At 44.7% G+C, this 26458-nt stretch overlaps 1 protein-coding gene across 7 annotated transcripts in view; it reads right to left on the reverse strand.

Moving 5' to 3' along the window:
• LOC114853122 (inactive N-acetylated-alpha-linked acidic dipeptidase-like protein 2) overlaps window positions 1–26458 on the reverse strand; it is a 539927-nt gene that overhangs the window by 315983 nt on the left and 197486 nt on the right. For all 7 annotated transcript variants that reach the window (XM_055508329.1, XM_055508328.1, XM_029146091.3 and 4 more), the window contains one exon: window positions 1395–1566. The gene's annotated coding sequence lies outside the window, so the exon portion shown is untranslated. The remainder of the gene's footprint in view (window positions 1–1394; window positions 1567–26458) is intronic.

A 26458-nucleotide genomic window follows, 5' to 3' on the forward strand; every position in this document is an offset into this window, starting at 1 on the left:
GAGCCTGAAGTTAAAAGGTGAGTATACAGTAATGTTAACGTCACTGTAGCTTAACTTTGTGTTACTGGCGGTAACTTTAGGCTTGAGGCTGCTCGATAGTTCAATATCCTTGCTAACGCTAACTGAAAGTTCAGCTAACATAAGTTGGAATGTTTCAGCGTTACTCGTTATATGTTGGTTTTTCCTACGCCATTTACTGGTAACGCTACAGTAAGTGACTTGTACACTTAGTTGCTCCATGCTAGCTCTAATGTTGCAGCTGGTGACTTTATTGAGCTCTGTCATTTTTTAACAGGCTTATCAGAAACATAAACATTGTTGCTAACTTAATGTTTTGATTTAATCATATTTCGAACTTAAGATAACATTGTCTAGTTTAAGTGACACCAGCTTGTCTTGTATGCTACTACTTTGCTGTTTTTACACAAAGTTGCTAAATGATTCTATTTTTTGGGGCATGGTGGATTTGACTTATTTGTTTCAGAGGCGCCAACAGCATAAATGCTGTCTGTTGACGGACACCGTGGCTTTAATTGGTTTGGCAGCTCTTTTTGCAAGATATTTTAACCTGCAGAATGCCAAAGATGGAATTTATCCAAACGTAATGTTTCCTGTTATTTTTAAACCAAATACTAACAACTGCTCTAGGTTATGCGATTCTAAACTAAATCAAATTTGCAATATTGCTGTAAATTTACAGTCAATTACTGGCTACTCCTGTAGTTGCATTACATTAACAGTTTTGCATACTGTGACAGCACAGCAATGTCATAAAATACTTACTGTAAATTAATTTACTGTGAAATCACAATTCATTATTAATCATCATCATTAATTACAAACAGTAAAATGACGTACATTTACGTAATTAAATGTTGCATCTTACTGTGAAGTCACAGTAAAGACCTGTAAATGTACACGCAGTAAGACACAGTAAAATTTATTGTAGCCAGTAATTTACTGTAAATTTACACCAAAATATTTAACGATGTAGGTACGGTAATAGAGGATTAGCAGTCTAGGAGACAATGTGTCTCCTAGACAATGAATCTGTTGTTAGGAGCAACTTGTATGTTAATATTTTTACAGTATGTATGTATATGTGAACTCAGGAGACTTTTTATATATTATATACTAAATAGTATACTTGTTATATACTATTTATATTAAGCTTAGCCATTAACTAAACCACAGGGCTGAGATGCCAGATGGCCTCCATCATCTGAACCTGAACCTGATTCTGAACACCTACACACCTTCATTCAAGCATACAGTGCATGCAGTGTTTTGTACAAACATAAAGGAAGAGACAAACAGCTCCTATGGCTTAGTGTCTCTTCAGGCCTCAGGCACATTTGTCTGCATTTCAAAATTTTACTGCAAATCCAATTTACCTGGCAATCCCTGGGGCTGAGTGTGTCCTGAGTACGAGTGTGTCTCTTCCTGGCTGAGTTCGTGGCCAGCTTTGGTGAACAGATGGTCCTCCAGCAGGTAATAATGACCCAAGACAAACTCTTTAAATTGATTATGCCACAGTGAGGGCAAGGATGCAAGATGTCAGTGCCACTGAGGAGAGAAAAAAAACAGCTGGGGTCAGAAAGCTAAGACACTGACAGGAAAGTAAGAACTAATCAGAATCAGAGTTTAATGGACAAGTTTGCACAGGACAACCAAGGAATTGTATGTGGTCTGACTCCATCTTTGGTCCCTCACAGAAAAAACACAATTAAATACAACTTTAAATATAGTTTTGAAAAAAACGAATAATAAACAATAAAAAACAACTGTCTCGCTATGTGACATTCAACTTGGTTGAAAGTGGTACATTGTTAAAATTAAACCAAAACCCTCCTGAAGATCACAGCAATGAATCCAAGCAAATTAGTCAAAGCGATTAACTGGATTTATTTAAATACAGTGGGTTTGGTTTGACTGCAATCATCTCCTCATCACATGAACAACATTTCTATCATGATACACTAGCTTCAGTAATAGGATCTGGCAACAAAGGAAATTAAATCTGATGGGCACAGGATTAGACTCAGGTAGTCACAGCAGACAGGTTGTAAACAAGGAAAACGTTAGTATCCAATCAGTCTGTTCTGCCACATCCAGTGTGTGTCCCTCTACACTTTGAATCAGTAGAAACCTTTATTCAACCTTCATGTTTTTCAGAGACATTTGTCCATAAATTCATTAGTGTTAATTCCTCTAGTTTCCACCGCTGTGAAGAAGCACCACAGGAGGCTTTGTTCCTATTTACAAACAATTATTTAAAATGAAAGATGTCTTTTTTTTAACCGTAGGTTCAATAGGTATAGCATTTCTCAGTGGAATAATTCTTAAAGGTTTCCATTTAAGGAACTGAGGGTGAGAATAAACAAAAGAATCACAATGATTCACCAATGAAACAAAGGTCACTCACATTCAAGTGTTACAGTTAAGTGTTAAAGTAATTACTTTAAAGTTACAGTAAAACCTTGTGCGTAATGTCACGGGCAAGGTCTTACTGTATAACCAATGTATAACCATACTTTTGGTGCTTGTCCTATTTCACTCCTTGTTATGTAACTGTAGTTTAAATCTACAGTATTTGAAATCTCTGAAATAATTCATTGAAGCAAACAAGAAGCAGTGATGGCGACACGTCAGAGAAGCTTTGTTCCGTTTACAAGCTAACTTCAGAATACTGACATCTAGTGGCCAAGCCCTACATAACAGACTCTAACATAAGTTCCTTGTTTCACAGCTTGACTATTGCAGAAGCTGTAGAGAATGTTAACAAACAACACAAATAAAAACAGCACACAATAACAAGAAGAAGTCGGCAGATGTGCAACCAATGCTCTTGTTTTGTACCGCTGCTGCAACATGGAAATTTCCCCATTGTGGAAGAATAAAGGTCTTATCTTATCTTAACCAATGACAAGGGTCAAACGATAACCTAAACTCATGGCTGGACACACAACTCTAGAATCCAGACAACATGCTGAACTAGAAATCACTGCTACCAGGGGCCCGTTTCACAAAGCAGGTTTTGTTGAAACTTGAGTTTGTTAACCTCAAAATGAGGAAAACTCAGAGTTTCCGGTTTCAGAAAGCGGGGTAACTTAAACCCGTAAAGTGGGGTAAGTTAAACTCGTTTCAACAAGAGAGGTAATCGAAACTCAGTCAGTTACTATGGCAACTCTGTGAACCTAACCTGAATGGGACCAGGTTCTGTTGGTGAAACGCAGTTTCCTTTGGTCTCCGCCCCTTTTTAAAGTGAACAGTGTTTACTGTAAATAGCCCGACCTCGTTTAATCTTTCAGTACATTCATAGATTTCACCTGTTTCCTTCGCACATAGACCAAAATCATATCTGCATGCATATTTATTTGAGCGGTACTGTTTTTGAATAAAAACAGGAAATGCATCACAACAAATCCAGACTATGGCAATGCTATTTAGTTACTTAATATGCCAAATGTTGTAAAGTCAGGTAGTCTACACCCATGATATGATCGTGCCTTACCTGTTAGAATTATGTTTTTATATTTCATTTTTACCTGCTGCCACGTTTTTTTTATGCCTGCAGGATTGCACCTACATATAAATTAAAATTAAATTCTTATATTATTACATCAGTGTTGGGTAACTTAAAAAATGTAATTAGATTAATGCAAATGAGTGAAAAATTAAGAACGATTCCTTACTTTACCAGTGAAATATAACAACAATACTAACATTATTTAGTAATTAGTTACACCGAACACGGTATGAATAAAATGTAAACTTAGGCATTGACTCGAGCAGCTATTTCCTTCCAAGCTAATTCTCTCTCTTTCGCCGCTGCAGCCGTGTTGCTTTTTCTATGGAATTTAGGCTCGTAGTCGTTGAAGTAGCATATCCAGTTGCATCGGGGGAAAAATGCAGACGTGTTTTGTCTTTCTCCTGTCGCCATTGTGACTCATAATATCTTTACTCCATTGAGCAGGGCTGTTTATAGTCGTGGTGCACGCGCTTAACTCTGAGTCAGTCAACTCAGAGTTGATGAAACCAACTCTTCTCAGTTGTCTTGAAACCGAAAACTCCAGGTTTTCAAACTCAGTGTAAGTCAACTCAGAGTTCAGGTTTAAACTCAAAGTTTGTTAAACCTCCTTCTTGAAACGGGCCCCTGGAGCCATAACAGACAACCAAACAAACCTCTACACACACCTGATACGAAAAATAGCAGACTGAGAAACCAAAACAACGTAACACACACATACCTTCTACATTAGAGATGGGAAGTTCGATACTTTAAACTGACTCAGATCTTTAACTCTTGAACAGTAAAGTGAACAAATCATTCCAAGTCATTCGTTCATTTCGTTCATTTACAGCAGGTGGCGCTGTGTGGTGTAATGGTCACGGTTCTCAAACACTACATACTGAAGACAACATGGTTTGCCTCAGCTGATAAATTATGGACACAAAATGCCACCTACCCTAGCGAATACGCACCACATTAACGTGACTGATGTCCTGCATCTTCCTGCCATTGTTGTTTAACAGCGCGACAGTCGCTTGGTAGTGGTCACATGATAAATGAATGAACGAGTGATCCGTATGAACGAATCAGGAACGAACTGGAGCGTTTGCTGAACGCTACAGAGCCTGCGCGGCTCGGCTGTCGCGTGACAAGTGACAGCGAATGATGTGTAAAGAGCTGTAGTACGTGGTGCTGCCACAGAGCCTGAGCTGTAAACGATGAACTAAACCGTGCAGCCCGAGCTGCCTTTTACATGACGGCTGTTAGTGAACAAGTGAAAGTAAAACTTATTATATAATTCGTGAGACTTTTAAAGCAAAAAGTAACAATAAGTTCCTTAATATGTTTACCTGGTGCATTTATCTTGGCCAAAACGTGGCATTATTATTATTATCATATACTGTGTTATATATTGTATACCACAATGTTGATATATTGTTCGAAAGTATTGACTTATAAACACACCTTCTGGATCAAACAAATGTGCTTGGTTTCCACTACTGAAAGAACTGAAGCCCTTTTTGTTCTCTTGAGGCCTGTGTTGTGTTGTCTTCTTCTGTGGAGAATTACGGTGGCATACATGCTTAATTTTGCACTCTCGCCACCTATCGTATCGCATTGAGCACTGAAACAATTGCGCATAGCCACGATCACGAGCTGGGAGGGGGGGTGGATGACCAGGGCCGGCCCTGAGCCAAACCAAACACAACTAATTACAACTGATGACACTCATTAGAAGACACCCACAACCAACAGGAAGTGACACAACACCAAGACTGAAAAAACACAAAATGACTGAAGTGTTACAAATACGTCACAAAGACCATCATGAAAACGTTGAGAGAATGGTGCCAAGAACCAAATCTTTGTATCCATCCACCAAGGACACAAAGCTTTTCAGAGGGTAAAAACAACAGTAGGTCTAAGGGACAGAAAAAAAAGAGAGATGGCTGCACGTCAAGAGCTCAGGGAGCCCTCGGGCAGTTGGTAATTTAGACACAAACACTGCCACAAGTATTAGAAGCAGGCAGACACACACACACACACACACACACACACACACACACACACACACACACACACACACACACACACACACACACACACACACACACACACACAGGCAGAGTGCCCTTCCTGCAGGGCTTATTAGTCGCCTGGGTTCAGTGGTCATATCATAATCAATGGCTCCATAAACACGCAGGGATGAATTCTGACAAAGATACAACATTACAAAGCAGTGAACCTAAAATGGTGGTGATTGTACTTTATGTGCAAATATAAACCAGACTTTTGAAGATGCATGTTATGAACAATCTGGGCTCTACATGTGTAAAATGAAATACTGTATAGGGTAAAATGCCTTGTACATTGTATCTGTTATGAGCCTCCATGTTAAGGACATGGAAGCTCAGAAAGGCTTTAAAGCTCCCTAATAAATCATGACTGAGACTGCCAGACTGCAGCTGAGATTGTGCTTTTCCTTCACTAATTGTTAGAAACACCTTACAGGAGCAAGGAAGACTTGGCTAGCTGTGCCTATGTACAGTACTGTATGTGGTCATGACAGGCTGGTATACTGCAGGCAAGAGGCCAACTGTCAGTGCAGAGGTTTGGAGATGTCCCATTCTGTACAGTATGGAGCGGCCTTTATCAAGCGGCAAGAGGTGCCTCATAAGGAATAATGGTGCTCATGTGTAGCTGCTGGTGAATGTGAGCAACCAGCAGAAAGGTGGTGATGCAGCCATCTTGGGTTTGGAATTTGCTTCTACGCATTTCAAATTGTGTTTCATACAGGCTGGAAGCTCCACCTCTGTTAAATCTACCTTTGATAAGGACTGTTCTCTCTACTTATCCTGCCTCCTCCATCCTCACTGACGAGGAGGACTTCTGCAGCTCAACCTCCACACTATACTTTCCACCTTCTTCTTCTTCCTAAAACGAAATTTGAAAAAACAAACAAACATGAACCTGCTACCACCTGCCTTTCATTGCTTTCACTATGAGCATGCTGCTAAGCACATACTAACATTTTATTGTAACATTTGATCCTAATGGCATGTACAGCATTTCAGCGACAGACCGGGACCATGCCCACAGTGCTTCCTCAGTAACAGGCAGGATTAGCACCGCCCCCCAAGTCCCCAGATCAAGGACAGATACTGGAGGTGATGGTTTGTAAACAAGCCCACAGTGGCCATCTGCAATCAGAGAGTTAATACAGTGCCAAGGATTAGACTGGGCTGTGATGAGTGCGTAGCTCGTCTTAATTTCATTACAGATGTATTTGCAATTTTCTCTCAATAAAGGAAGCCCCTTGCAGCATTAACTATATTTCACAGTCTTGATTAAATTCATTCCAACCAGAGGCAGACACTGTAATGCAGCACAACAGCTATAATAGATGTAGTGGACAGGGTCACTGGGGACAAGCAGCTCTTAAACAGGCTAATATCTCTATTAGGTGAATAAATAACATATAACAATGCACCTGACTAAATCATTGTGCAGCGGAGGAACTCAAAGGTTTTTATGGCAGGTTCAGGGCTTCAGAACCTCTACAGAACGCTTGTGAACATGCCTGCAGGGCTGGGTGGGGAGATGTCAGCGGGGGGGGGTTCGTAAACACAAATCTCAGGCCAGAGGGGTTTTGGAAAGGCTTTATTTCATCACGCTCTCTTGAAGCGCACTGATCTTCTTCTAACTGTCATGTCTTCCATTTCTAATTCACAATCTTCCATTAAACACAACTTGTGTTGCTGCTGGTAAAAGCAGCACCGCCTGTTTGCTTATTAATAGTCACACACACTTGCTGTGATTTACCCAAACGCATTGCTAAACATACAGTATATATACAAACAAACACACAGATGCAGCTTTTATATAAATGTGGTATTTCCTTTAAAACCCATGTTACACATTTGTCACATTCATGTGTTCAGGGAAGAAAAACAAGCCGGTAAATCAAATGAGTGACAGGCAACGTCGGACCATTAATTCAGGATTGTGCTCGTCATATCACACAGGGAGATAACATTAACAAGGAGACACCTCAAGTGGTTGCATCTCTCTGGCATAATAAATCCAAGCCTGCAGACGATGAGACGATGGTTCCTAACGAGCATCATTTGCAGCAGATTAAAAACCTATATAAAGGTGAGTGTGGGTTGCAGCCTCCATGAGCGATGTCAGTTACATCTGACCAGCACGCATCACCACCGGCCCTGGCAAAGCAGAAACACGCTGCACTGATTGAGTGTGCGGAGCCGGGGAGGGGGGGGGGGGGGTTCAGCCGAGGCTCAGAGAAGTGGAACAGGATGCTTTTAGAGGATCAAAGACGCTGCATCTACTCTCACTTGTTACAGGATCAGAAAGGCCAGACTCGTGAATTCTTTGAATGCAGGCTGTACATCAGCTTTTCTCCCCGACTCGTTTCCTACTGTAGCGCGTGAAGCTGCGCATGCACCACAGCAGACAAAATCTGGAGTGAAACCGATACTAATGAAATTCTCTGATACAGCGTCTCTACCACATAACTCTAAACTGTCCACTGATGCCGCTACAAATGAAATTCTATGAATCAACATTTAGACTGGATGCCACTGGAGCTGCCCACAGAATCCAATACTAATGAAATCCTCTAAAACAGGATTGCTACCAATAACCCTCTCTATGGTGGGATGTGATTTCCTTCTGTTTGTGGATGGCGTGGCTCCAGCCGACGCCACAGCGCTGGAGGAACGGCAGCAGATCCTCAGCGACGTTAATGTTTCTTTCACGCATCACTCAGCGATCCAATCTGGTTACATACTGGACTGTGTGCCCTCTCCGGTATGTGATGCAGGACGGGGGCTGGGCCAGAGTCCAGCAGCACAACACTAGTGTTTGATTGTAGAGTTTACTGATCGTCACTGATCGTGGTTTAAGGGGTTAACAGAGTTTGATCAATAAGGATCTAGTACATGTATGTTCACATCATTCTACAAGATGAGACTTACATTTTATGGCCCTATTCCTATCTTTCTATGGTTCTCGATTTGACATATCATAGAGCATATGCAAGACTTATAATAAGTGACTTCACACATAAATAACAACCCAAATATGGAGTGTGGCCCCGTACTGTATAGTAACATGATCATATATAATTAACATGTATTTAAATAGTGTCTGCGTCATTGATCCATGCAGCTCCATTAAAGATAGAAGAACTGTATAGGACACGTTCCATCACAGACTGTGTAACCTTCCACACATACAGTATACAGTAGGAGCTGTCTTCAGCCTAACAAACAGAAACATCTCTGACTGACTGTGTGTCTGACCCACTTCCCAGACTGGATGGAGCTGGCATGCGCGGCCGGCCTGCTGGGCTGAGGGGCACTTGGCTGCGGGTGAGAAGGCTCTGTCTGCTAATGTGCTGGCTGGGTGGCTGTTAACTTGGGCTGGGATCTGTCTACGCGGCCATCTGGGCTGCTGGCCCATCTACTTCGCCCACTTTGATCTCTTCATCAACCATCTGTCTGGCTGACGTGACCCACTGACTGACTTAGCATCTGACTACCTGCCTGCGTGACTGCCTTTCTGTGTTTGTACCCATCAGTCACTGGGACTGATGACACATGTTGGAGTGTCTGTCAAACACTGACTGTTAAAGCCAGTTAAGTCACCACGTCTGTATCAAACACATGTTTTATTCATTATCACAGGTAACACACATACTGTAACCCACCTACATGTCGTTCTGCTCTACTTCTACTGTAACATTAACCACTGCTTTACAAGTTGACCACTAGGTTAGGAGGCATGGAATCAAATTAGAATAATTTTAAGGAAGATCTCTTTTTTTACATTGGTGTCATTAATTCTCCATGGCCTTAATTAACTATGACAAAACTGTAATTTATATATGTGCTAGATCCCTGGTGGAGAAGAAAACGAAGGAGAGGGCGGTTGGGAGGGGGAATGATCACGGAGCAGAGCAATGAGAAGCGACAGGGATGTGGGAGGGGGCCGTGAGGGGGAGGCTTGGTGGTAAATAACTTGACTGGAGCACATTTGACCAGGGATTCTCTTTTTCTTTTAAATTGCATAATGATATAATCAACCTCTCTGTGATAGTGTGATTAAATTGGCCTTGCCCCTATGATTAATCACTGGATTTAGAAAAACAAATACAGTGGCAGCGGTTCAAAGTGACTAGGGTTTTTACTGCAGTACCGCCGCGTCGCCACGGCGCAGCGAGTGCGTCGCTGACTAAAGATTTTTAATCCTGCAGCCGGCTGGAAAAAATCAGGACGCTAGTCTAGTTTTAACCACCAGGTGGCGCAGCGTTGATTAGAAGCCTCCAAAGCACTACAGCGTAACTGAGGTCCGACTGTTCATTTCTACCTGTAACACACATATATTACACCAGACCTATTTTACTATTAAGTATCTGTTGTGTGCTAAAACATGGGGAGTATGAAGGGCAACAACTTGTTGACGGCTTAGTTATTTTCTGTTCACTGCAAAGTTATAATTGTTCTGTGTGGTTTAAAACAGGCAGCGCCACAGCAGCAACACGTTCTTGTTTTTATTCTCCTCAGCTTTTTCGTGTCTTTAAATAGAAGGCGTCTCTTAAAAATATGTACACACCCACCGCTCTAACGTCTGATACAACATATTGGCTTCACATAATACCAGGATTATGCGTCGCAGTTTAATTAATATAATTTGAATGGGCATGGCCAAGTAAAGACGTAGAGCACAGTCCATCTGCGACTACAGCCGCTTATTTAGGTTTTAAACTGCCACAACTTGTTAATTAAGGTTTTCCAATTGTCGTAGATTTTACGTAAATAACCGTAATAATCATAGGAATTTGTTTTACAGCAGTTGTCGGTCGTAATTTTGACAGGACGCCAGAAATCAGCAGATCTACAGCGACGCATTACAGCAACATGTTTGTTTCTACGCGTTTACTCTGTGTCTGCAGAACTGCAGTTTGACTTGTTTTGACTGTGCGTGTCATTGTAACTAAGTGGCTGAGATCACTTATTCTGCCCATGTACGTTTCAACATTTTCATTTCCCATCCGTCCATCCAACCACTTTCACCGGCGTTTTCGTTTCTTTCAATGAGCGGCAAACGGATTTTAATCAAAGCACCGCCTTACAAACCAATAAATCAGGCAAAATTATTAGTTTTTTACAAAAAGACACGGAATTGGAGGTAATATGTTTTTATTGTTTAGAGACAAACGGAAAACACAAAAAGTTGTTCTCTCGTTACCTCTGCATATAATTTGGTGGAGACATCAATCTCTTACACAAACACGTGACGTGTTTCGAAGTCATGTGTCCAGAGAGAGAGTGACCAATATACAAATGTATGGATGTGCAAATGCAGGCTACGAGAGGAACAGGGAGTGGTGCACTAAATGTAGCGAGAATTTGTTTTGACTGTGCGTGTCCTTGTAACTGAATGAGTGGCTGATGTGACTTATTCGGCCCGTGTATGTTTCAAAACTTTGATTTCCCATCCGTCCATCTATCCCGAATAAAAGCACCGCATTACAAACCAATAAACCGAACAAAAATATTTTTAACAAAACACACGGACTTGAATTTAAAGCTGTTTTTTTCGTTTAGAGAAAAAGGAAAAACAAAAAACCTCTGCTTTTAATTTTTAATGGAGGCTCAACCGTGGACGGGTCGCGGGGCAGCAGTCTTAGCAGAGAGCTCCCGACTGCCGCTCCAATGAAACACGAGATCGAATGATATGTGATGTGTTTCGTACTCAGATGGCTTGGATCTGAGTTCGACCAAGCTTTTGCTTGTCTCATTTTTGCTCAGAGGCGCAAAGGCAAACTTCTCATCCCTCCCCTCCCCCGTAGAGGCGCATAGACATGCTAATGTGTTGCTACCACTCCATCAGCAGGTGAGAAATACTTCAGCTCCAGGACAAAGCTCCGTGGGAGACAGGGCAGCATCGGGCGACGTGATCAGCTGCAGGTCTAAGACTCATTAATGCAGCAAGTAGTTTGTTTTACATACGTTTACTGTCAGGGCGGCGTAGATGACGGACCCACATGCACAGCACAAGACGAGGTTTACTGGTGTTACAGAATGACGTTTATTCCACAATGCAGAATCAAATCCAGGCAGGGTCATACACAGGAGATCTAGCCGGTTAAACAGGATCAGGCAGAAGCGTAGTCAGGGACAGGCACAGGTCGGACACGAGAGGTGAATACAATACCAAAACGGCAGGCGAAGAATCGTGGTCAGGCAGGCGAGGTCGGTAACAAGCAGAAGCAACAATCAAGGCAGACAAGGATCAGGCAGGCTCAGAATCGGAGGTCAGAACTGGAAACACGGTACACAACAAGGCAGAACTAGAAACGCTGGAAAGTGGTGATCTCACGCAACAATCTGGCAACTGGAGTCTGTGAGGGGTGAATGCTAAATACCGGTGTTGATTAGTAAACTGCTAACAGGTGTGCTGAATGATCCGGGGACTGAACGGAGAAACAGGAAGTATACAAAATAAAACAGGAAGTCCTTTCAGTGTGAAGGGCGGGTGGCAAGCCCGGACGTGACAGTACCCCCCCCCCCCAGGGCGTCTACCACGGCGCAAACGGGAAGCCCCCCCCCCGACCAGGGCGGGCGGAGGGCGGATCAGGAGGAGGGACCGGATCCTGGCGCTGTCCTCGTCGCCGCCTCAGCCTCCCGGCGGAGCCCGTCCGGGGCGGGAGCCTCCGGATGCGCCCGATGGAAGTCCCGGATGAGCGAGCGGTCCAGGATGTCCCGAGCCGGGACCCAGGACCTCTCGTCCGCCCCGTAGCCTTCCCAGTCGACCAGGTATTGGAACCCGCGGCCCCGGCGCCTGCAGTCGAGAAGGTCCCGCACCGAGTAGACCGGGTGGCCGTCCACCACCCGAGGCGGGGGTGGAGGCTGGGACGGCGGGACCAGAGGGCAGGAGCGGTGGGGCTTGAGCCGACTGATGTGGAAGGTCGGGTGCACTTTCATGGACCTGGGCAACGAGAGTCTCACGGCCACGGGGTTAATCACTCGAGCGATACTGTATGGACCAATGAACCGTGGAGTCAACTTACGTGGGGAGCCCGGGAGCCGCAGGTCCTTCGTGGATAGCCAGACCTGGTCGCCCACTTCATACGAGGGTCCTGGGGACCTCTTGCGGTCTGCTGCCTCCTTGTAGCGGGCCTGGGCCTGGAGCATCGTCCTCCGGGCTCTGAGCCACGTCTGTCGGCACCGCCGCAACAAAGCATGGGCCGAGGGAACGTGGACCTCCCTTTCTAAGGACGGAAACATAGGGGGCTGGAAGCCATAAGCACACTGGAAAGGTGTCAGACCCGTGGAGGCGCAGGGCAGGGTGTTGTGGGCGAACTCGACCCATATCAACTTCCGGGACCATGTCCCGGGGCTCCTCGACGCCAGCAGTCGTAGTCCCACTTCCAACTGTTGGTTGGCCCTCTCCGTCTGGCCGTTGGACTCCGGGTGGTATCCGGAGGAGAGGCTGACCTCTGCCCCCAGAAGTGCGCAGAACTCCCTCCAGAAACGGGACACGAACTGGGGTCCACGGTCTGACACAATGTCCTGTGGAAATCCATGTAGGCGGAAGACATGGTCCAGCATGGCTTGGGCTGTCTGCCTGGCTGAGGGAAGTCTGGGCAGAGGAATGAAATGCGCGCACTTAGAGAACCGGTCCACCACGGTCATGACGACCCGGTTACCTGCCGAGGGGGGTAATCCGGTGACAAAGTCCAGCGCCACGTGCGACCACGGCCGATGTGGGACTGGCAACGGTCGCAGGAGGCCGGCGGGTCGCTGGTGGGACGGTTTATGCATCGAGAATGTGGGGCATCCGGCCACGTACTCCCGGACGTCCGATTTCATAGAGGGCCACCAGAACCGTCTGCCCACCCTGAACGCGGTGCGGGGTGCCCCGGGGTGGCAGCTGATGGCAGACGCGTGGGCCCAATGGATCACCTCCCCTCTAAGACCTGGGGGAACAAACAGACGGTTGGGAGGACATGCCGGAGGTCTGGGAAGACCCTGGGTGGCCTCCTGGACCCGTCTCTCCACTGGCCTTGTAACTGCCCCCACCAGGCACCCCGCCGGTAGGATGTGCTCCGGCTCCACCGGGGTGTCCAGGTGCTCATGAAGCCGGGAGAGAGCGTCCGGTTTCGTGTTCTTCGAGCCTGGGCGGTATGACAGGTGGAAATGGAAGCGGCTGAAGAACAGCGCCCAGCGGGCCTGGCGGGAGTTCAGCCTCTTTGCGGTCTTTATGTATTCAAGATTTTTGTGGTCGGTGTAGACCAAGAAAGGCTGCGCCGCTCCCTCCAGCCAGTGCCTCCACTCCTCCAGTGCTGTCTTAACCGCTAGCAGCTCCCGGTTCCCGATATCATAGTTCCGTTCTGCGGGAGATAATTTGCGGGACATGAATGCGCAGGGATGTAGCCTACCTCCGGCTGGGTCGCGCTGGGAGAGCACCGCTCCTACCCCCGAATCCGAGGCGTCGACCTCCACCACAAACTGGCATTCTGGGTCCGGCATGCGAAGCACGGGAGCGGTGGTGAAACTCTGTTTAAGGTGCTGGAAGGCCGACTCTGCTTCTTCCGACCACTGGAACGGAGCCTTCAGGGAGGTGAGTCTGTGCAAGGGGGCTGCGATACTGCTGAACCGCCGGATGAAGCGGCGGTAGAAGTTGGCAAACCCGAGGAAGCGCTGCACGTCCCTCCGACATTGGGGCGTCGGCCAATCCTCTACTGCCATGGTTTTGGCCGGGTCCATCTGGATCCGGCCCTGTGACACGATGAAACCCAGAAATGACACGGTGCTGACATGAAACTCACACTTCTCGGCTTTTACGAAGAGCCGATGTTCCAACAGTTTCTTCAGGACCTGACGGACATGACTCTGGTGTTCCTCCTCAGAGCTAGAAAAAATCAAGATGTCATCAAGATACACAAATGCAAATCTGTTAATCATTTGGCCCAATACTTCGTTAACAAATCCCTGGAAGATGGCGGGGGCGTTGGTGAGGCCGAACGGCATCACCAGGTACTCATAGTGGCCGTTCGGGGTGTTGAATGCCGTCTTCCACTCGTCCCCTTCCCTGATGCGAACCAAGTGGTATGCGTTCCGTAGATCCAGTTTTGTGAACCACTTGGCTCCCGACAGTAGTTCAAACGCAGAGTGGAGGAGGGGAAGAGGGTAGCAGTCCCGAATGGTAATGTCGTTGAGGCCTCTATAGCCAGCGAGGTCATGGTAGCAGGCCGGCACCCCGGTCAGGTCCACCTCTTCCTGCCCAGTCCCGGTCGGTGGCTCCTCCGTCTTCGCCGAGGGCTGAAAACAAGTGCTCTTACAGTCCATGTCCCACTCGCTTACCTCACCGCTTCTCCAGTCCAGCCTGGGGTTGTGCCGACGCAGCCACGTGTGACCCAACACCACCGGGTGGTAGCATGCCTCCACCACCAAGAAATGGATGCGTTCCGTGTGTCCGTCAGCAAACTCCATGGTGACGGCCTCTGTGTGGTGGGTCACCTTCCATAGTTTGCGGCCGTCCAATGCTGTGGTTTCCACCGGCGTCGCGAGCGGGGAGGTGGCGACGCCCATCCTCTCCACCAACCTGGCGTCCATCAGGCTAGCATCGGCCCCTGAATCGATGAGGACCGCCTGCTGGAGGGAATGGGAGCTGGTCGAGAGCGTGACTGTAGGCAGTGAGCGTGCGGAGGCGCTACCAAACATGGCTCGGCTCACCACGATCCTCCGTGCTTGTGGTGAGCCAGGTCTTTTAGCGGACACTTATTAGCGAAATGCCCGTGCTGTCCACAGTACAAACATAACCCCTGGGAGCGGCGTCGTCGTTTCTCTGACTCCGTGAGACGCGCGCGTCCCAGCTGCATGGGTTCTTCTGGTGACGGCGGCGTACCTGAGCTCCGCGAGGGAGAACCTCCGTCGGTGAAACACTGACCTCTGGTGGTGACTTCCGCCTTTCCACGGTGCTCTCGCTCGCTGCTTCCCAGTCGTTGGTCGATCTGGATGGCCAGCGAAATCAATGCATTCAGGTCGTTCGGCAGGTCCCGAGCCGCTAGACAGTCCTTCACGCGCCGAGAGAGGCCGCGGATGAACACATCGCCTAAGGCGGTCGCGTCCCACCCGGCCTCCGCCGCCAGGGTCCTAAACTCGATCGCGTACTTGGCCGTGGTCCTCCCTCCTTGCCGAATGTTCACGAGTTTCTGCGCCGCTTCTCTTTCAGGCGTGATCTCCTGGAAGATCTGCTTCAACGCCGTTGAAAAGGCTCTGAAAGACGACATGCAGGTCGACCCGTTCTGCCATTCCGCCGTTGCCCACGCCTCCGCTTCTCCGGTCAGGTGCGAAACCGCGTACGCCACCTTAGCTCTCTCAGTGGGGAACGCGGGAGCGTGTAGTTCGTAGTGGATCTCACATTGTGTGAGAAATGCCCGGCAGTCGCCTGACTCACCGGAAAAGCGGGTTGGCGCACCGAGGCGTGCGTCGGGTGCCGGAGGGAGAGCCGGCGGAGTCGCCGCGGGTGCACTTGCCGCGGCGGTCGCTGAAACCTGGATCGGCGCGGTGCCACCGGAGTCTCCTGACGCGAGGCGACCCACCGCCTCCACGAGTCCCGCCACTGCGTCCTCCTGACGGCGGGCGCACTCCGCCAGATTCAGGAGCGCCGCGTTGGTCTTTTCCTCCTGCTCGCTGAGCCGTTGCTCCTGGGCGGCGAGCGCAGCGCGGAGGTTCTCGATGCTGGCTGGGTCCATTTCTGGCCAGATTGTTCTGTCAGGGCGGCGTAGATGACGGACCCACATGCACAGCACAAGACGAGGTTTACTGGTGTTACAGAATGACGTTTATTCCACAATGCAGAATCAACTCTAGGCAGGGTCATACACAGGAGATCTAGCCGGTTAAACAGGATCAGGCAGAAGCGTAGTCAGGGACAGGCACAGGTCGGACACGAGAGGTGAATACAATACCAAAACAGCAGGCGAAGAATCGTGGTCAGGCAGGCGAGGTCGGTAACAAGCAGAAGCAACAATCAAGGCAGACAAGGATCAGGCAGGCTCAGAATCGGAGGTCAGAACTGGAAACACGGTACACAACAAGGCAGAACTAGAAACGCTGGAAAGTGGTGATCTCACGCAACAATCTGGCAACTGGAGTCTGTGAGGGGTGAATGCTAAATACCGGTGTTGATTAGTAAACTGCTAACAGGTGTGCTGAATGATCCGGGGACTGAACGGAGAAACAGGAAGTATACAAAATAAAACAGGAAGTCCTTTCAGTGTGAAGGGCGGGTGGCAAGCCCGGACGTGACATTTACTCTGCAAAAATAAACGTATGTATTTATCGTAGCTTTCTGATCTAAGTTATTTGTAGCACTTCGACATTCGTTTAAAATATGCAGTGCATTTTAAAATGAAAATACTATTATTATTATTTATTACCTTTATTGTAAAAACAGTATTAATTGCACAATTTGGACTGGCGAAGATTTGCGCTTCTTTCATAATAATCACGGATAATCAAGGAAAAAACTGCAGTTCATATTTGTTATTGAGGGACGGTTTGTAAAGATTCAGTGTGTTTTTCAACTGAACTGTCAGCCAAGGTCGTGCATTATCAAATGAATGCGCCTGTCAGCGGGGAAGACATCAACTCTATTCAGTCGCTCTTCAGTCGCTGCTGCCGTCTCCTCTCCAGTTCACACACCTTTACTGGGTTTTCTAAATATACCAGTTCCTACTACAAGGTGTTCCTACGAAGTTAAGCAGCTGTTTATTTCGTTATTAATCATTTCACCTGTACCACATAAAGACATGTGCAGAGCTACAGCCGTGTTCCTACGAAGTTAACCAGCTGTTTATTTCGTTATTTCCTCTTTAATGTCCGTCTGGTGAATGAAAGGCAAACATTATTTTTATTTACAAAAAAAATTAAAACGTTTACATGTGATTTGTAAATGCTGCACTGAGCTCCTTTGCTTTGACGAGTTTTGTGTCTACATGAAAGCGGGCAGAACAACGTCCGAACCAATTAATACGTTTCCAGATTGACCGGTGATGCCGCACGGGTTGCTCTCAGTTACAGCAGCTGTTTGAAGCAGGGAAAAGCGAGTTAGCTGTCCTTGTCGATGCCTTGACAATGTGTTATCATCGGTTAGATCTCTGAGCCCTGACTTTTATGTCTTCTTTGGATTAAAAAACAAATGTTGAATGTTCTCAAATAATACAATATTGCCGCCCTCCGCGGCTCCCAGTGTTTGTTTTTTTCATTTAAAACGTGAGTGTTACCGGTGGCAGACCTCTGGTCTAGATCATCCTTATTCACTTTTTTAAATTGTAGTACTGTAACCTTAGTTAGTATTCCTTTTTATTTTTTTATTTTATGTTTGGGAAACGTGACATTTCAGCTACTGTGATTTTATTTGTCATCAACATTAGTTCCTACCTGTCCTTGTTGACGGGGGACAGGAAAAAGGTGATGCGCGTTGGATAAGAGCGGCGTAAAGAAAAAAGTGTACATGTGCCGTACTGTCTTGCCGTGTGGTGCATTAAAGAAGAATACCACGTAAAGAAAATTGTAGCCCGTACCAACAGCGAGAAATCAGGGTTACAGTAAAGTGGGAGTCAATCGCCACCTACAGGCCAGAAGGACGTAACACACTCTTCCCGCAGTACAAACCCGGCACTGACGCGGCAGTTTTGAATCCCAAACACGGTGGGGGTAGACACTTTTACCGGCTGCCTCTGTACAGTAAATTAAATTCTAACACACAGAGGTTCCCTTCATCCTCTCGTGCTCTACTGCTCAATCATCATAAATCAAGTGGCAACATACAGACAAAATATGATCTGACCTGAAAAATCTATTTATATTGATGAAAACATGAATGTGTTTCAGAGGGACGTGGGTGGTGGTTCTCTGTTCCATGTAACAATATGACTGTTGGGTTAATTGGCCATTTCACTGTAATTAACATGCTAATGACAAACAGTAATCTGTTCACATTATCCTTATATTTAATTAACATCATATTTAAAAATGGGACCAGAAGACTAATGAATGCAAACACATGTCACTGATCATCAGCATCATCTGATCTACATGTGGTAATAAGACGGGTGTCATGAGATGCCTGTTGTGTGTGGCACAGCTCTTCCAGGGTCCATTCAGTTCTAACACAGCCACAATAAGAGTCTGCAGTTTAGCCGGTGAATTAATTTCATGTTTGCGTCCTTGATGTTCAGTTTAGCTCTTTGTCATGTCTTTGTGCAATAATTGAGACGACTGTGACCTCATGATGTCACCTCCTCTTCATCAATCTCTCATCATCCCTTAGGCTTTCTATATGACAGATTATTATGGGAAATTCCATTTTTATTACAGCCGTGTAAATCCTCTGAGAGCCATTGATTGGACAGTCCACCAGTCATCTTGGTGGTAATTGGAACAAAGGCTGTTTTAATGCCGCTGAGCTCAAAGGAGCCGCACGCAATACGTACAACTGCATAAAGGGCAAAGTCATATGCAGGGGAATTACCATGCTCCAAGTCCAGTTACTGTACATAAAGCTCTCAGAAGGGAAGCCATAAAGGACATAAAGGACGCTGGTGAGAGCTAATGGCTTTCCTAACAGGTATTTACGTAATTACCGGGAACCTAATGTGGTGGAATTGTAATAAGACGAGCAAATTTGTACAACTCTAAACACACGGATTCACTTATCATCTTGAAGTTCCCTCTTTAAGGGACGGGGCAGTCGCCTACACCAGCTGTTGTTGGGCCAGAGGCATGGTACACCCCATGGAGACCACTTACAGTAAGTAAGCGGTTTTACACCATTTCCTTTAGTAGCCTGGTTGGATATGAGCAGGTAAACAGTCTTCATGTGGACAGAAACATCTGGGTTAAGTTGGGAGACAGACATCGATCCAGTCAGTAGGAATGAAAGTGAACGCATGTTGTACTGTGTTCCTGGTAACATGCTGTATGGTCCACATTCAAAATGAAACAGACTATTCTAATGGTGGAGCCTTCATGGGTGTGATATACAGCTTACATGTGTTTTAGGACAAACCAGTAACTGTAGTAAAATGTACAGATTGACATGTATTTTCACTAAGACCTGTTGAAGTACTATATATAAGATACTCATTGTTTCTGTGTGACCTTATCACATCATCAAGTTATGTTATGTTATAGTTACAGTATGAACAGTTATGAATTTAATCATTTAATTTAACTTTAATGTGTTTAAGTGTTGGTGCATTATATGTACTGTATGGGTCCACGTCCAGCTCATTCCAGCTCCAGCACTAAAAGCATTAAAACCTTTGTTCATCTTCACCCACTGTGCGATCCAGGCCCTCTGGGATCCAGCTGGCTGTTGAGCCAACAGTCTCATGGATCACGACCCTGACTTCACCACCCGTGGCTGTGTGTGATTTACATGGAAGGAAATCAAAGCATGTCTCGACCTCATTTAACCCTAATGCATCTAGATCGTCTCTGCTCAATGGAAAAACAGGCAAGTTGACAAAACAGAGAAAAACAAAAGCACAAGTGATGCAAACTTCATTAGTTCTGCTCGTACACAGACGGTGGATTGAGATGAACTCTGTGAACCTGTTCTATTCTGTTCTATGATAAACATGCAAATCTGAACCTAGATTGAAAAACTGACTGAGAAGGAAAGGGGGCTGTGCACTAGAGTGTGCAGCAGGTGGAGGTAGATGGTTCCATGTGTTATATATCTAAGACACAACCTAGCTTAGCATGAAGCGACATCATGAAGTGATGTGCTGTTGAATAATGCAGGCAGATCCTCACATGCTTTAACGCCTATCATTATTTGCACAGGTGTTGATGCTCGTATTTTCAAAGTATAAACAAGGCATAAATAAACAAGCCAGCATTGCTTAATGTGGCTACACTGGAACTGATAAGTGTGATAAATGGGTTCTGAATAATGCATGGCTCCAACCTTGAAGTTCGCCATGTGCTGTCCCACACTACAGGTCATTCCACACATGACAAATGACTGGAACTACAGTAAAAACTGATCTGTAGAGCGACAGTGGTGAGATGAGTTAGAGAATCATATCCTAAAGTATCATCTGTATCAGAGTAATGTTCACAGCAGCATTAAAACACAGTGGTGTGAAAGGAGGTATGAAGGTACGAAAGCCAATAAGATGCAAACATTGACCAAGCAACTGACAGACATTCATTCTTTCTGATGAGCTACACTATTAGGTTTTTCACTGTATTTTCTGTCAGAATGAATCCAGTAGCAACATATCTCTGGAGACCTTTTATAAAAAAGCATAAACAGACAAGGTTCTGCGAACTGTGTATTTTCAGGTCAAATTTTTAACAAATCACTCTCCCTACAGAGGAACAGTGAAATTATTGTCAGTGCAGTGGTCTTAGTGATTTATGGCATATGTTCTTACGCACTCGCACTTTGACTGAGAACTGGGGGCAGGAGTGGAGATGCGGTGAAGATGGAGGAACGACAGCACCCGCTCCGAGCGGTGAAGCTACGGCTCTCAGGGAGCCAGCTAATAAAACACTGAGGGCAACCCTTCACACACACCAGGCCACAACCGCTGACCAGGTCGCAGGGAAACCGGGAGAGGGAAGACCCCAAACGCACGACCCACAGGAAATAACACTTAACATAAAGGGTTTAATTAAACACAACATAAACTCACTGCACGGCAGGATTCAGTTCAGACACAAACAGGCAAGCACTAAAAACCACTGCGTTGCAGGTAAAACGCTACTAAACAATCTAAACTCCCTATGACTTAAAACGCTCCGTAACACTACGGCAATGTCCTAAACAGGAACACAAGACAAGCACAAACCTTCACTGGTCACAACAGGACAGGACATTAAAACAAACCCAAAACTCCACTTGGTCATAAACTCCTCTCTTTAACCTGTAACTTGGTGGCGCAACCAGCCACCACTGCGAGTACACACCAACCATGTGTTCAAACAGAGCCATGCCTTAATACTCATAAACAGGCGGTCAACTAATCAGACAGGAAAATAAGTCAGGTGATGACCCCACTCCAAAAGCCCAGGAGCGCCTCTAGCGGCGCGGAGGCTCATTGCAACATATGTGAAGCTGTCTAATAATCCAAAGCTTTATATTCAAAACATCTTCTTTTGATCTGTAATCTTCTGTAGGACATTAGAATACTCTCCATGCTGAGGTCATGAGACAACACTGGGATGTACACGTTTAGTACATAGACAAAACTAAACTAAAGCTTGGACATTCATAGGTTGCACATTGGTCAAACCAGCAAAAACATGTTCTGGTCACAGGTTTAGATATTTACAAACAAATAATAGAGATGTGATTTATGTATTTATGGATCCAATATTGAGATGTTTGCTGTCTTTGATCTGGGTCACATTTATTTTGCTTGATTCTTCATTATTCTAAATAATGTGTTTGTTGATAATGTTAAGCATCAAATGTTAAACCACAACCTGATTGTATGTTGCATATAAAACAAATGAATGTTTTTGATTTACTTAAAGTTAAACTAATTAAAAATTGTTGTTTTATTTTTTAGGTTTATATAATGAAAGAACTCAAATTGTCTAGTAACATTTACACTATATAATAATGTGATTTTTTGATCAGTGAATCAATATAATCAATCAGTGTGTTTGTTTGTTTGTTTGTTTGTTTGTTTGTTTGTTTGTGATTGAAGTGACTCATCCTTTTCTGACTAATGTCTGAGTTACTGTTTGCCTTTTTACCATAATAGGTAATAAATAAATGTCCCACTCCAGAGGAATCAGTGCAGTGTGAGGTTGTGATGCCAATGCTGGAACAGTGGATGATGAAACTGATAAAGTCTCCATCACAATGAAAAGAAAATGGAAAATGCATACAGTATATGATGTTTATGTCTTACAGAGGCTCCATAATGAGGAGGAGTCAGCTCAGTTCCATATAAGTAATTATTATGTACGTTTCTTGGAAGGAATGCCAATTTAGAGGATTTACTGAAAACTTTGCAGAAGGTTATGACAGAACAATATAATTTGGGTACTTTTACATGGGTGAGAGTAAAACAGCACACTCCTTCTGTACAACGACAGGAAACAAACGTAAAACAATATTACCTCACTGGCTACACACATAAGAGGGAATGGAAACGTCAAATACATCAAAATAAATGATGTAAACTTTAGCATCTTGTCTTATACTGCCGCTTTTTTTCACATGCTTTCCTTTGTGCGCCAATAAAATATGTTCAAATCTAACACAAAACTTTGTTCTGGACCAGCATTGAACATTAAATAAATACAGATACAATACATATGTAAATAAAAAATGTAAAGATAACATTTACGTCAGATAATCAAACTAATTTACCAAACTAATCCCACATGTAAAACAAGTTACCGCCATTACAAACGAAAACCAAACCACATGACACCACAAATGAACAAGCAGGGCAAACACTGGACTAACAGTCTAATTAATTTATTCAAATAATTTTGATTTACCTTTTAAAAATAGCTGCTACGTCGCCGTGCTCTTCCAAAACAGTTGCTCGGTGTCTTCTCTGCTGCAGCACTCACTTCCCATCACCGTTTGAATTATGTTATCAAGATTAAAGTCTAGATGATGGATATATTATGAGAACCACATACAATCTATGAATGACCAAAACATTCTAAAAAAATAATAAAATATAATACTAATTTAAATAATTATTTACATCTACAGTAAATGAAGTCTGGCTGATAATATATGTTGAAGACAGTCATTTTAATAATAGTATTTTTTTAAATTTTAAGTCGTTTTTTTGCCTCTTTACAACCATTAGCATCAAACGTTGTGTGATGGGGCTACTGTAAAAGTAAACAGCACACAGCGGCTCGCGTACAGTATGCCTCGGATGCTCGGCGTTGCCACTTGTTGTACTCCCTACCTCAGAGCAAAGGGTGGATGAACTGATATAGTTGCATCTGTTAGAAAGCTAACAGCTAACACATGTTTTGAAGACCACCACTCTTCTACCTCTCCACCGAAGACATTCAACTAGAAAAGCAAAACAACACAAGTGCTAAAACCTCTAGAGGACATAACAGCAAACTGTTACGAGTGAGATGGTCTGTGGACAGTAAGTGGTTCCCTGCATTTGGCACCTGGCGCTACATAAACTGGATACACAACCAAAGTGGAACATAGCTGTGATGGAAGGAAATGGCACATTTGCCTTTGCGTGGCTTTGCCCTCCAAATACGGTGCACGGAACACAAAGCGAGGCCAAGACGGGCAGAGAGAGAAATAAATTGCTTTCCTATGTTTGTATATGCTGCAGTCAGGCCAAGGAGCGCATATAGGCTCCACATACAGCACATGGGAGGCAGGACTAAACCGAGGCAGAGGGAAACAGGGAAACAGTTCATCAAAAAAGGAGGAGCAGAGAAGACAAGAAGATGGAGCCTACGACAGAACCATGAATGAAAGAGAGCAGCTGGAGAGCAGGTTGTGATTTAACGCAGGCGCTAAGGTGAGTGGAGTGCTGTGAGTGGAGTCTTCACACCTATCTGCTCGCAGCTGATGTTACGCAACTGGATAGAAAATGTAGAGTCGTTCCAAAAACACTCCAGGCCAAGGTGAATGTTCTAGACGCCAGCTCACGTTCCTTCCTGTTCTCTTCCATTCTTTATTTGCACCTCTATGCAGCACTTTGTGTTTTACGGGGATTCAGCACTTATAGATGCCCTTTGTAATGAACGTGTAATGAACAGGGTGTGGTTGGAGGAGAGCAGCGATGGCTGCAGCTGATTTCATTTGCCTTTTCTGAAGCAGAGCATTTCTCACAGAATGAGGATTACGGGCAGAAATGATGGGATTTTTACACTGAAAAGCCCAGCTGAGACGCGGCGCAGCATGGAGCCACGGAGCAGAACAGCAGAGGAGACGTAGGCCGGGTTCTCAGTGCCTCCAGCAGACAATGTCACATCTCCCACGCACAATAGCAGCATTGATTATTGCAGAAAATGCAGCATGGAACTTTTCTGCTACACAATGCTGGAATAATGACGTCTGGTACCTGAGTAATGTCAACAAACTCACACTTCAAGTCTTCATGCTTTCACTTTTCTTTCCTGTCTCTTTTCTCGCTGTAATTTTTTTTCTTAAGGCGATGAAGCTTTCCCAGTTTGAGTTTGCAGACAATAATGTTACATAAGGAAAATAAAGTTTAATTTTAGAAAAGAAGAAATATACAGTGAGTGAAGCCAAATAAATAAAAAAGGACTGAAGTTCATGAGTTTTTTTCCGTTTCTCATTATTTGTAGCCACATACGTTATTGGCAGAAAGATGACTGATAAGAATGTAATTTGTGCTGCACAATGAAGCTCAACAAACCTTCAAACAAAGCGTCTAAACTCGGCTGACAAACTGACAAACATTGGCAATTTACAAATGTACTAAGTAAAGAGGTGACTGCTCTTAAAGAGAGAATAACTCACAGAGAGCTGCTGAAGCATTGAAAATTACAAATAAAGGCAGGTGTCGTATTCAAAAGATGAAGCACTTAATGTAAAACTTACCTCCAGTCTCCAACCATCATAACAACATACTGTAACATTTACTAGCTTTTTATAACACGAAAAATGTAAGACAGGAAAGCGCTGAACAACGACAGGGAAGGATTTAATGGCACAAACAGCGTTGGTCGGTGCACAGGTAGGTCATAGGCAGCAGTACAGACAAGGATAAGGCAGGCGGATGTCAAAGGCAGGCAATGGTCAAAAGTCACACAGGCTGACGGGATAAACAAGGGCTGGGCTGGAAACATGGTCTGGTACTAAACAGGTTCAAAATACGGCTAGGTAACAAGATAATGCTGGAAAGAGGTGAAACACGCAACAATCTGGCAATGGTTCAGCTGAGAACTGGAGCTTAAATAACAAGAGACTAATGATGGATTAACTGCAGCTGGAGGAGTCACATGACAGGAAGTGAACACAGAGCATGGTAGGACCAGAACCGGAGGTGGAACAAAATAAAAGTGTCACGATCTGGGTTTTTGTTTCTCGTTTTATTTCTTGTTTCTGGTATTTATTCTGAAGGACTCTCTGTTTTCACTTATCATGTTTTGGTTTCCTGTTTTATTTTGGTAGTACATCCGGTTTCTGTTTTCTTCTGGTTAGTTCCCGGTCTCATTACACACACCTGTCTGTTATTAGTAATCACCACCAGCATTTAACCGCCGCCAGTCACTTCAGTCATTGTCAGATCGTCTTGTGAGAATACCGTCGTGCCACGCTCCATCGCCAGTATAGTAAGTTTTCTGTTTTGTTTTGGTCTTGCCTATGTTAGCCGCTGTCAGAGCTCTTGATTCCCGGTGCCTGACTGGACGATTATTCTTGTTTGTGTTTGGACATTTACCGGACTGTTATTAAATAAATTACCAGACTGAGTTGGTTCTCCAGCCGTGCATTTGGGTCCTGCCTCACGATCACGTTTCCGTCAATCCGTGACAAAAAGTAGCTGGAAAAACAATTTGAGAGTCTGGTGTCATGACAATCAGACAGCAACGTTGCAAAATTAATGAAGCATGAATATGGTAACGAGTTTTATGTCTTCATCAGTGGATAAAACAATATTGGTTTCAAGAAGGTAGATCATTCAGTGTTAAAGACATGCGTGTTTTAAAACTGTAAAAAAAAAAAAAAGCGAGAGGCTAAAACATCTTCTGTTTGTTTGAAGCATTGAATTTGAATTACATACATTAAACACTGTCATTAAACATAATCTTAACATTAAATTGGTATGAGTGGGTTTAAACATTGATTAAAAGGTGAGGTCATGGGGTAAGACTAGATAAGTCTAACTTCTTCCTACTCGTTCAAGCATGT

The sequence above is a fragment of the Betta splendens genome, chromosome 4, assembly GCF_900634795.4.
Source record: "Betta splendens chromosome 4, fBetSpl5.4, whole genome shotgun sequence".
Lineage (NCBI taxonomy): Eukaryota > Metazoa > Chordata > Actinopteri > Anabantiformes > Osphronemidae > Betta > Betta splendens.